Here is a 12642-nt window from a genome sequence, read left to right on the forward strand (position 1 = left end):
GTTTCACAGCTTCCCTTTAGGAAGTTGAAATTATTTCTGATTCATGCTGTAACTGCATCCAGTTCTCTCTCCTGCAGTATTTTTTCCTCAAGCCAAATGGGGCTTGTTGTGTTTTATCCTCGTTCACACCATGTATTTCTACACTGTCACCCCTTTGTCCAAGCCATTCTTTTTGCCTGACATGCCCTTCTCATGGATGGATCTCTGCCTTCCCACAGTCCACTTATGCTTCAAAATGCCTCTAAAAATAAAAATATCAAAAAGACACCTGCACTTGTATGTTTATCACAGCATTATTCACAATAGCAAAGATGTGGAATCCACCTAAGTGCCCATCAAGGGACAATTGGATTTTAAAAACGTGCTATATAGAAACCATGAAATACTACTCAGCCATTAAAAAGAATGAAATAAAATCATGTCTTTTGTAGCAATGTGAATGGAACTGGAGGCCATAATCCTAGGTGAAATAGCTCAGGAACAGAAAGCCAAACACCGCACAGTCTCACTTGTAAGTGGGAGCTAATCAGTGCATACACATGGTCATACAGAGGGAATAACAGACATTGGAGACTACGAAAGGCGGGAGGCTGGGAGGGGGTGAGGACTGAAAAAGTACCTATTGGGTATAATGTTCACTATTTGGGCAATGGGTACATGAAAAGCCCAGACTTCACCACTCCACAATATATTCCCTAAGAAACCTGCACTTGCACCCCCTAAATACATAGAACTACAAACAGAATTTAACCCAAAACCAACAGAAAAGCACAAAATGCTTCCAAATGCCAAATGTTTTATGCTGTGCTATGGAGCTGCGTGGTGTGGGGAACACATTCAAAATTCAGAGTTTTCATGTCTCCCTCAGTGGGTACTTTCTGCTGGGCTCCTTCTTGTCTCTGACAACCCAGGATGCATGGAGAGTTCACACATGCACACACACACACACGTGTATAAATACATATACACATATTTATTACTACACATATACATATTTATAACTACACATATACATATATATTTTTCACTTCTATATCTGTCTGCTTGTCTATCCATCTCTGTATCCATCTACTTCTATTTATCCCTATCCATCTATCTATCCATTTCTCTCCATCTATACATATCTATTTATCTATCATGTATCCATCTATTGATCTATATGTATCTCTCCCTATCCATCTATCTATCCATTTTTCTCTCTCCATCTATACATATTTATCTATCATCTATGTATCCATCTATTCCTCTGTATCTGTCTATGTATCTATCATCTATCCATCTATTCCTATTCATCTGTTTTTCTCCATCTATACATATCATCTATCTTCTACTTCTATCTTCTACTTATCTATTTGTCTCTCTACGCCTATCCATCTATTTCTCTCTCTCCATCTATACTATCTATCTAGCATCTATCTATTTCTATCATCTATCTATCTATCGATCAATCTATCTCATTTATTCTTCATGGCATGGCTTTGTGTCTTTTATCTTTAATTGATTCCAACAACACTCTGGGAATGAATGAACACACATGTTAAATAAATAAGAGAATGTCCCAGGATGCTACTGTCTGATTTTCTTCCAAGCCTATTGGCTGGTTGGGCCCATGCATGTAATGTCAAGGTTGGATATCTTGGCTGCTACGACATATTCCATTTGAGGAATAATTTAGAAATGTGGGCGCAAGATAAAAATGTCAGTCTGGCTCCTGGTTAACGGGTGTTTCTAATTAAGCCACGATATACAGTGCTCACAGCCAAATACAGTGTGGCTCCGGCGATAACTCACCAAATAGTGTGTTGTCTTCATTATCTCATACCCTGACATGTCCCTGATGAGTTTATAAATCCCTGTGGAATCATGGCCTTGATCTCTTTAATGAGGCCTTTAAAAACTGGGGCAAAATTATAGCAGCAGATAAGGTTGGCTCCGCTGCAGACCTACTTCATAAAGGTTTCTCCTCCCCCTAGTGAAATCAACACCATTTGCTAGACCCAGGAGTTTAATTCCATGTGAATTGGTCAGGGCATATGATTGAGTTAATTCTTTAAGCAGCAAAAGAATATTAAAAGTAGTTTCTGTCTTCCCTGACCTAGTGGGTAACTAGGTAACTAGAAATGAAAATATTCCTTTGCTCTAGTAAAGAGAAGGGTAGAGGCCAATGGTTCACTCCTGTAATCTCAGCACTTTGGGAGGCCGAGGCAGGTGGGTCACCTGAGGTGAGATTCAAGACCAGCCTGGCCAACATGAAACCCCATCTCTACTAAAAATACAAAAATTAGCTGGGCAAGGTGGCAGGTGCCTGTAATCCCAGCTACTCAGGAGGCTGAGGCAGGAGAATCACTTGAACCCAAGAGGCGGAGGTTGCAGTGAGCCAAGATGACACCACTGCACTCCAGCCTGGACGACAGAGTGAGACTCCATCTACAAAAAAAAAAAAATTGTACTTTTCGTAGAGGTGGGGTTTCACCCTGTTACCTAGGAAGGTCTCACACTCCTAAACAGCAGTGGTGTGATCACGGCTCACTGCAGCCTTTCCAGTAATTTTTCTGCACTTAAAAAAAACAGTTGAGGGCTGGCACAGTAACTCACACCTGTTAGCCCAGTACTTTGGGAGGCCAAGATGGGAGGATTGCTTGAGGTCAGGAGGTCGAGACCAGCCTAGTCAACATAACAAAACCACATCTCTATTTAAAAAAAAAAAGAGAAAAAAAAGAGGCTGGGCACAGTGTCTCATGCCTGTAATCCCAGCACTTTGGGAGGTCTAGGCAGGTGGATCATCTGAGGCCTAGGCAGGTGGATCATCAGCCTGGGTGACGGAGTGAGACTTCGTTTCAAAAAAAAAAAAAAAACAAGGCTGGGTGCAGTGTCTCACGCCTGTAATCCATACAGTAGCAAACTTTTTTTAAAAAAATAAACCTTTGTTCCTATTTCAGATTGAGGTCAGGAGTTGGAGACCAGCCTGACAAACACGGTGAAACCCTGTCTCTACTAAAAACATAACAACAAAAATTAGCTGGGCTTGGTGGCACGTGCCTGTAGTCCTAGCTACTTGCCAGGCTGAGGCAGGAGAATCACTTGAACCCAGGAGGTGGAGGTTGCAGTGAGCCGAGATTGCACCACTGCACTCCAGCCTGGGATACAGAACAAGACTCCATCAAAAAAAAAAAAAGAAAGAAAGAAGAAAGAAAGAGAGAGAGAGGGAGAGAGAGGGAGGGAGGTAAGGAGGGAAAGAGAGAGAGAGGGAGACAGAAGGAGGGAGGGAGGGAAAGAGAGAGAGAGAGGGAGACAGAGGGAGGGAGGGAAAGAGAGAGAGAAAGAAAGAAAAAGAAAAGAAAGAAAGAAAGAAAGAAGAAAGAAAGAAGAAAGAAAGAAGAAAGAAAGAAAGAAGAAAGAAAGAAAAAGAGAAAGAGAAAAAGAAAGAAAAGAAAGAAAGAAAACAACAGTTGAGGTTAAATAAAGTAAATTTTTAATTTTTTTCACTTAGTATATCATTACTATCTTCTCTTACAATTAGAAATTTATAAAGTTTTTAAAAATGCCTACACAATAATCCTTTAGGTAAATCAACATAACTTACCAATTAATTTTTTATTGTTGAATGTTTCAGTTTCTTGAAACTTTTCCATATAATGGCCCGGGCGTGGTGGCTTTACAGGTGGGATTATGCCTGTAGTCCCAGCACTTTGGGAGGCCAAGGTGGGCAGATCACGAGGTCAGGAGATTGAGACCATCCTGGCTAACACGGTGAAACCCCATCTTTACAAAAAATACAAAAAATTAGCCAGGCGTGGTGACAGGCGCCTGTAGTCCCAGCTACTCGGGAGGCTGAGGCAGGAGAATGGCGTGAACTCGGGAGGCGGAGATTGCAGTGAGCTGAGATTGCACCACTGCATTCCAGCCTGGGTGACAAGAGTGAAACTCCGTTTCAAAAAAAAAAAAAAAAAATCCATATAGTAGTGAACTTTTAAAAAAATAAATAAATATTTATTCCCATTTCAGATTGTTTTCTTGCACTGGGATCAAGCTGAAAGTGTTAACAATCAAAATACTTAGAATTTTGTTGATGAGTTAATGCTAATTATTTCTCAATCTCTACCACTTTTGGGCATGAGCCACCATGCCCAGCCAAAACTCCATTTTAAAAGCCCAAATTTTCACTTCCATTTGCTTCAGTGTTTTTCATCTGTTAAATGGAGTTAATAACAATAACACCTGCTACATCTACCCCTCTGATGATTGTTTTTAGATATGTGATGAAAGGCTGGATGCAGTGGCTCACACCTGTAATTCCAACAATTTGGGAGGCTGAGGTGGGAGGATCACTTGAGCCCAGGAGTAAGACCATCCTGGGCAACACACACCGCATCTCTACTAAAAATTGAAAAGAAAAATTAGCCCTTCATGGTAGCACACGATTGTAGTCCCAGCTAGTAGGGAGGTTGAGGCAGGAGGATCACTTGTGTGTTCGCTTTCCTAGCTAGTTGCTGTGGAAGGAGAATGCTTTCTTCATGGCCTCATCTGTCATTTCGTGTCCCTCTGAAGAAAACTAGTTTCCACTGTGTAACAGGCAGTCATGAAACTATCTAAAGCACAGTTCAGTCCTAAAAGGTCTGGGAGAACCGAATGATGTACTAGGTGAAGCAGTGCATTGTGGGAATCACAAAGCAAACAGTACTCCAGAAAGACAAATATCAGAAGCTTCCCCTTCCATTTTTTTTTTCTTTTTTTTTTTTGAGACAGTGTCTTACTCTGTTGCTCAGGCTAGAGCGCAGTGGTGATCACAGCTCACTGCAGCCTTGAGCTCCTGGGCTCAAGCAATTCTCCCATCTCAGCCTCCTGAGTAGCTGGGACTACAAATATGCACCACCATGCCTGGCTAATTTTTTGAATTTCTATAGTAATGGGATCTCACTATGTTGCCCAGGCTGGTCTCGAACTCCTGGCCTCAAGCAATTGTCCCACCTCGACCTCCCAAAGTGCTGAGATTACAGGTGTGAGCCACCTCACCTCGGCCCCCTTCTCCATATGCCTCCAGAAACATGTCCTTGGAGAGTAGCCTGCTCCCACACTGTCACTGGCTGTCATGGGGCCAATAAAATCTCCTGAGATTGTGTATCTCAGACATTTCTGTGTCTTTCATCCTCACCCTGGGACCCTAAAGGCAGAGGGCCTGAGTGTCAGTAACTCTGGGCCTCCCCTAAAGAGAAACGGAGATGGTGGCTCATCTAGGAAGTGGAGGAGCAGGGGGTTCCTGGTTCTCAGGCCACATGTGATCTCTGCCCACCCAGGGCCTGCCCCAGCCTGCAGGTATTGCTGTGTGGTGGGAATACCCGCTTCCCTTGTGCATAGCCTTTGAGAGGGGATCGTGGCCTCAGCTCCACGGGTTCCTGGCCAGGGCCAAGCGCTCCTTCTGCATGAGGCGTGCATGCATCCTACCCCTTTGACTTGTATTTCCGTGGCTTCCCCTCCTCACCTGCCCCCCAGCCCTCCCTGACTGGCCAGCCCCTCAGTAGTCCTCCTCGGCCAGGGAGAGCAGCACAGCCTTGGGTGTGTTCTTGAAAAGGGTTGCCCAGTTCTGCTGCTGCCCCTTCCTCACCCAGGGGCCATAGCTTCGGAAAGTGTAGGCATCGATGAGCCGGCACAGAGGCTGGAAGGTGTAGGGGTGGGTCTCGGATGACGATCTCCCGGGTCACCGGGTTCACCCGGTGGTACTGGTAGTAGCTCCGCACTGAAGCCAGCACAGTCAAAGCGATCACCTGCAGGGCCAGGCGGAGAAGCTGGGCTGCAGCCCCGCTCTGCCAGGCCCTGCCCCTCCAGCACAGGACTCTCTGGGCTCGTTTGCCACGAAGCCTTCAGTGGCTTCTGCGGGGCCCTCCTAGTGTCCCCCACTTCCCACTTGGCCAGCATCCTCAGGGACGGAGGCAGTGGGCTGACACCTGCCATCTCTGAAGCCATCACAGGGTGGCTGGGAGGGGAGGGGTGGGTACTCTGGAAACCCGCGGGGTATAAGGACCCCTGGGGGAGAAGACGGCTTAGAGGTTTGCACTTGGGGAGCTGGCGGCAACTGCCACAGGGTCTGGGTCAGGAGGCTTCGTACCTTGAACTTCCCCCGGGGGCTGAAGTGCCGCACTTCCTCCACCACGTACTGCAGGAAGAATGGGTGTGCCAAGGCCTCTTCCGCTGTGCAGCAGCTCTGGGGTTGCACCAACAGGAATCGGGAGACCTGGGAGGGGAGGAGAGGGTACCCGAGAAACTTAAGGCAGGTCCCCTCCAGCATGTCAGGAGAGGCGGGGCCTCCCTGGGCAAGGGAGCCTGGCATCGCAGCCCTGAGCCCAGGAGCCAGTTGGCCTTGTCTCTCACCAGGTCCTTCATGGTGTCTGAGTAATCATCCTACTCAGGCGAGCCAAACTGGTAGTTGCTGCTCATGATCATCCTCAGCATCAGCATCTGCTTCTGGTGCCAGAAGGGTGGGGAGCCAGCCAGCAGCATGTACATGATGACGCCCGTGCTCCACCTGGACGTGAGAGGGCCCAGGGCCACTTACCCAGTGCCAGGGGCACCGACCCAGCCCTGCCTGCTTCCTCCCTCGCCCAGCCCAGGCGGGTGATCCTCCTCCTGGCGCACTCACATGTCCCCTCCCCTTCCGTAGCCCGGATGGTCCTCATTCATGGAGCACTCCATGATCTCAGGGCCAGGTAACTGGGGGTTCTGCAGACCTCTGCAGGAACAGTCATCATCAGGACAGGTCAGCAGGGAGCTCAGAAGAGGAAGTCCAGGCCAGGCGCAGTGGCTCATGTTTATAATCCCAGCACTTTGGGAGGCCAAGGCAGGCAGATCACCTGAGGCCGGGAGTTAGAGACCAGCCTGGCCAACATGGCAAAACCCCATATCTACTAAAAATACAGAAATTAGCTGGGTGTGGTGGCACATGCCTGTAGTCCCAGCTACTCAGGAGGCTGAGGTAGGAGAATCGCTGGAACCTGGGAGGTGGAGGTTGCAGTGAGCCGAGATCACCCCACGACACTCCAGCCTGGGTGACAGAGTGAGACTCCGTCTCAAAAAACAAAACAAAGCAAAAAGTGGAGTCAGCTGAAATACATTTTCAAGTGTAATTTTTTTTTTAAAGTTGATGAGATCCTTCTTAATAATATATGCCTCATGTTAATGGCAGGTGTTTTTAATATAGTTGCTTCTGATCTCCTGAGCACACCCAGTGTCAGTGACTGCCCTGAAACAGCATACCAAATGTGTGTGTGTGTTTGCCAGTATTCTTCCGGTGAAAGGGTCCAAAGCTTTTGCTAGATTTTCAAGGAGTCTATAATTCCCACTGTCCCCTAACACCCCAAAAATCTTTTTTAGGCTCCAGAAAAGAAATAATCTAAAAATGATTTTTAATTGCTAACCTTTAGTAACTGAATATGTGTATTTAAGCAACTTAATATTATTCAACAATATAACTGTGATTGTAAATACATTAAATTACAAATCAGAGAGAATTAAATATCTATTCCTACTTACATAACTCATCTATAAAATGTTTATTTTACTTTATCCTTGGGAAGGAGCAGGTAATTTTGCCACCTAAATTATTATTTAAATAACTCTAGGGGGAAAATAAGAGACTGCAGAGAAAACATGCAATGATGTTTCAAAATCTTCTTTTAGGCCGGGCACAGTGGCTCACACCTGTAATCCCAGCACTTTGGGAGGCCAAGGCAGGCAGATCACAAGATCAGGAGTTCGAAACCAGCCTGGCCAACATGGTGAAATCCCGTCTCTACTAAAAATTCAAAAATTAGCTGGGCATGGTGGTGCAAGCCTGTAATCCCAGCTACTTGGTAGGCTGAGGCAGGAGAATTGCTTGAACCCAGGAGGCAGAGGTTGCAGTGAGCCAATATTGTATCACTGAACTCCAGCCTGGGTGACAGAGCAGGACTCCATCTCAAAGAAAAAGAAAAAAATCTTCTTTTAAATTCAACATTTAAATATTAAAAATCCCTGTATAATAAAAACTGCTATGTCTTTGGAAAAACAATCCCCCGCCTTACATGCTTTCAACTGTATCAAATCTAAAGGAACAAAAATTAGTGATTTAGCACATTTAAAGTAAAGCATGCTAAAAGCTTCAATTAAAGGCAAATGCATAGCTTTCACAATTAAATTACTAAGGTATGTGCCCTAAATAAAAAAAAATTTACAGTAAAATTTGCTAAAGCTAATTTATTTCCCAAATTACTTTCATAATCATTACACTAAATCACTATGAAAATAAATATGCTGTGCGATTGTCTTCTGAAAGTCTGTTCAAAGTTCTAAACCTGCTAAATGTGTGTACTTTCTAAAAGAAATCTGCAATATCTAACAGCTAAGATACTGTAAGATTTTAGCCTTGTAAAAATAATCTGACCAAATATACTCAAATACGGGTTCATTCATGCATATTTAAAATGAATTTTTTGAAATCTCTCACCAGTAAAAATTATCTTTCAAATTTTTAATTTTTAAACTAACACCTCACTTCTAGTCATCTTTATTAATTTTTAAAAAATCAAAACAAACAATTGTGCTTACAATATAGAAAATGTAGGGAGATCACTTTTTGTCTTCACATTTACTATTTTGTTCCAAGTAAAACCTTTTATTAAATGGCTGGAAAAACCATTTAAGTTATATCATTGTCTGCCTGCTTTTTAATAGGAAACTCTTACCCACACACATATAGTAGTAAAGCTTACAAACCTACCAGCGAAATTAAAAACCCAGACAAAGTAATGGAAAAAGCCTAGTAAAACAAGAAAAAGAAAATGGTAACAACATAACCTGAATATGAAACTAAATCCCCAAAGATTTAGCTCCTTCTAGGGTTGTCTTTATAAGGTTAAAATTCTTGCAAGCCACACCCCTTCATGTGACCAATAAAATTAGAGCCACCACAGAAGGATGACCTAGTCAAGTTCTACTTTGCTGCATTACACATGGCCCACATTTGGAGTGTAATAAAAGACAATCATGTTTCATTTAAATTATGTGTGGTGGTCTTTCCTAAAGAACACAGTAAGCAAGTAGATTTACATACTTTTGCTCCAGTGGTTAGTAGGTCACTACGTGCAAAATTTTCCAAAGAAATTTCACTTAAATAATTTCAAAGATCGGCAGGGCGCGGTGGCTCACGCCTGTAATCCCAGCACTTTGGGAGGCCGAGGTGGGTGGATCACGAGGTCAGGAGATTGAGACCATCCGGGCTAACACGGTGAAACCCCGTCTCTACTAAAAATACAAAAAAGTAGCTGGGCGTGGTGGTAGGCGCCTGTAGTCCCAACTGCTCAGGAGGCTGAGGCAGGAGAATGGCATGAACCTGGGAGGCGGAGGTTGCAGTGAGCCAAGATCGCACCACTGCACTCCAGCCTGGGTGACAGAGCAAGACTCCATCTCAAAAAAAAAAAAAATTTCAAAGATCAATAAAAATTTCCAAAAATTTTGAGTAATAATGGTTGCCAACATCTTGTTTTGCCAAGTAAGAGTATTAAAACCAAACATAAACAAAACTCCAACTACTATCATTATAATTTCATGAAAGGACACTTGAATAAAGAGTAAAAGATACACCTGAGTAAGTTTAATTTTTTAAAACAACTTGAAATTTTCAGAAAACTGTCTTTATTTCTATTTAGATCAATGAAAACTCTTGTCATGTATCAAGAATTCTGAGGATCTACCTTTGAAACTTGTATTTTTAGTCATTCACTTATAAAATTTTCCCAAGATGACTGATGGAGAAGGCTATAAAGAAGAGAAAAATAAATTAACATAAAGGAAAGAGAGACTAGGGTTTGCCCCAACTTGGAGCAAGGTATCTATTGTCACAATTGGTACCAATGATAGACATCAGTTCTGAAAACGAGTCACCAATCAAATGTGACTTTAAGTAAAGGGTACAAGGAAGATCAAGGAAAAAGGAGGCAGATAAAACTTCAAGAAGGACGTTTAGCAAACAGAAAAAAAAAGAGATGGCCCTCCTCTTATTGGGGATCACTTCCTTTAAGAGATCAGCAATCTGGATATGACCAACTCTTCTCCCCTTTCCTTTACAAACCCTTGCTGAATTTTCTTTGATTTCAGAGGTTACCATTTCTGTGGCTTCCAACCACCCACTAACCTCCATACAGGGATGCAAGATACATTCTCTAAGGATATAAGAAGCACTTAGATGGCTCCATACTTTCTTTGTCAGAAACAGGTAATTACTGGATAGCTGCTAAGAATAGCATCCACTTCTCCAGATCTAACCTTGAGACGAATTATAGCTGACTGGACAAGTTCAGCTAGTCTTCAGATTTAAACCACACAATCTAATTCTTCAGATTTAAACCACACAATCTAATTCTTGTTTTAAGTCCCTCTAAAATAGAATTGTTCTAGGACTCTTGACATAACAGAAAGGCACATTTTCAGACATCTACACTTATATTTTTAATTTTAATTTTAATTTTTTATCTTTTTTATTATACTTTAAGTTCTAGGGTACATGTGCACAACGTGCAGGTTTGTTACATATGTATACATGTGCCATGTTGGTGTGCTGCACCCATTAACTCGTCATTTAACATTAGGTATATCTCCTAATGCTATCCCTCCCCCCCTCCCCCCACCCCACAACAGTCCCCAGAGTGTGATGTTCCCCTTCCTGTGTCCATGTGTTCTCATTGTTCAATTCCCACCTATGAGTGAGAATATGCGGTGTTTGGTTTTTTATTTCATGTTTCAATAGACTCTACAGTTTGCCCAAAACTACCTCAGAAATTTTAGATATAAGATAAATTGATCTACAGTCATGCATTGCTTAAAAATTGAGACACATTCTGAGAAATTCATTTGTCATTGTGGGAACAACACAGAGTGTACTTACACAACCCTAGATAGTATAACCTACTACACACTTAGGCTCTATGGTATGACATCATAATATTATGGGAATTTGTCGTATATGCAGTCAGTCATTGACCGAAACATCGTTATATGGCACATGAATGTATTTTACTATTCAATGTCTAACATCTTTAAAAAGTTTGGTTTATATTTTAAAACCAAAGTGTGATTAGCACTTTGTGAAGCATACATTGCCAAAGATCAATTTAAGTATAAATTTTCAATAGGTTCACCTTCCATGCCAAAATTCTTGCAACTCTCAACCCCTCGTCACTACCACTGTCAAAGAATATATTGTTATGGAGAGTCACATGAGAGCAATACAGAAAGAACATTAAAAGAAGCCTAAACTCACACCTGCTTACTTCACTTATTTAAACATTAGTCTTTCTTTTCAGTTATTCATGGATATGTACTGAGCTATGAGGAAAAGCACCTTACTCAGCTAAAGCACCATAAGTTGTTAATGATTTTTAAGAAAAATTTAACAAAAATATTCTTTGAAATTGCTATTTTCAAGACAATGTAAGATACGACCAATAGATAAAACTTCTAAGTGATTTCTTTCAGATTCAGTATGTGTTATTCAATGAAGTAGTAACAATCTAATTTATCAAATCATATCAAATATCTATTCCAATTACAGCCATTCCCCAGTTGGTTTTATCTTCTGAAATGTTTATTTTCCTACTTATTATTAACATAAAATATTATGCTAGCTCCTAGAGCAATTTGCGTTTTAGCAATGCAAACATTTTTTATATTTGCATAGGCAAAGTGTGGTCATGATTCCTCTCTTTAAGAGATATATTTCCAGTAGAATTCTATTTGTGTTTTCACCTGGGATATAGTTTAACTCACGTATCCACACAGTAGAATTTTGTATATGCAGAAAAAAACTTCATGATACTGTAAAGTTTACAATTTTTCTCTGAATTATCTTACCTGCATCCAACAGCACTACTTTAAAAAGCCTTATATGGCCAAGCACAGTGGCTCACGCCTGTAATCCCAGCACTTTGGAAGGCTGAGGCAGGCGGACCACGAGGTCAGCAGATCGAGACCATCCTGGCTAACATGGTGAAACCTGTCTCCACTAAACAAAATACAAAAAATTAGCCGGGCGTGATGGCAGGCGCCTGTATTCCCAGCTATTCAGGAGGCTGAGCGCAGGAGAATGGCATGAACCCGGAGGTGGAGCTTGCAGTGAGCTGAGATCACACCACTGCACTCCAGCCTGGGCGACACAGTGAGACTCCGTCTCAAAAGAAAAAAAAAAGCCTTATATTTGAGACACGGGGACAAATAAACAATTCCTTATATCTACAACATAACAAACATTTTAAAAATATATTGAATAAGTACATATATTTAACAAAAAATATGTACTGGTAGTATTTTAACATAAAAATTATCAGTAGCTTTGTGTATGTGTTTCTTTTAATGAGTTAAAAAGTTCATCGTTACTGATAATGAGTTTAAAGTGAATTAAGATTTTATGAACAATATTCACTATGATGGATCCTTACATTTTTTGCCAAAGTTGCTCAATAAACATTTTGCTCAAAAGAGATAAAAAGCCTTCCTTTTGTTCACATATTGAGGCTTACCTCAAACAATCTTGTATTTTAAATATTTAAGAAGGGACATTTTTCTATTCCATTATAAGGCATGTTAACCACTATGGAAAACACTATAGCTACTTTCAGA

General features: G+C 41.9%; 1 pseudogene; it reads right to left on the reverse strand.

Moving 5' to 3' along the window:
- Positions 1-2043: 2043 nt before the first annotated feature.
- Positions 2044-6740, reverse strand: LOC117981233 (phosphorylase b kinase gamma catalytic chain, skeletal muscle/heart isoform-like; annotated as a pseudogene).
- Between the last annotated feature and the right edge of the window lie 5902 nt (positions 6741-12642).

Source organism: Pan paniscus, chromosome 6, assembly GCF_029289425.2.
Source record: "Pan paniscus chromosome 6, NHGRI_mPanPan1-v2.0_pri, whole genome shotgun sequence".
NCBI lineage: Eukaryota > Metazoa > Chordata > Mammalia > Primates > Hominidae > Pan > Pan paniscus.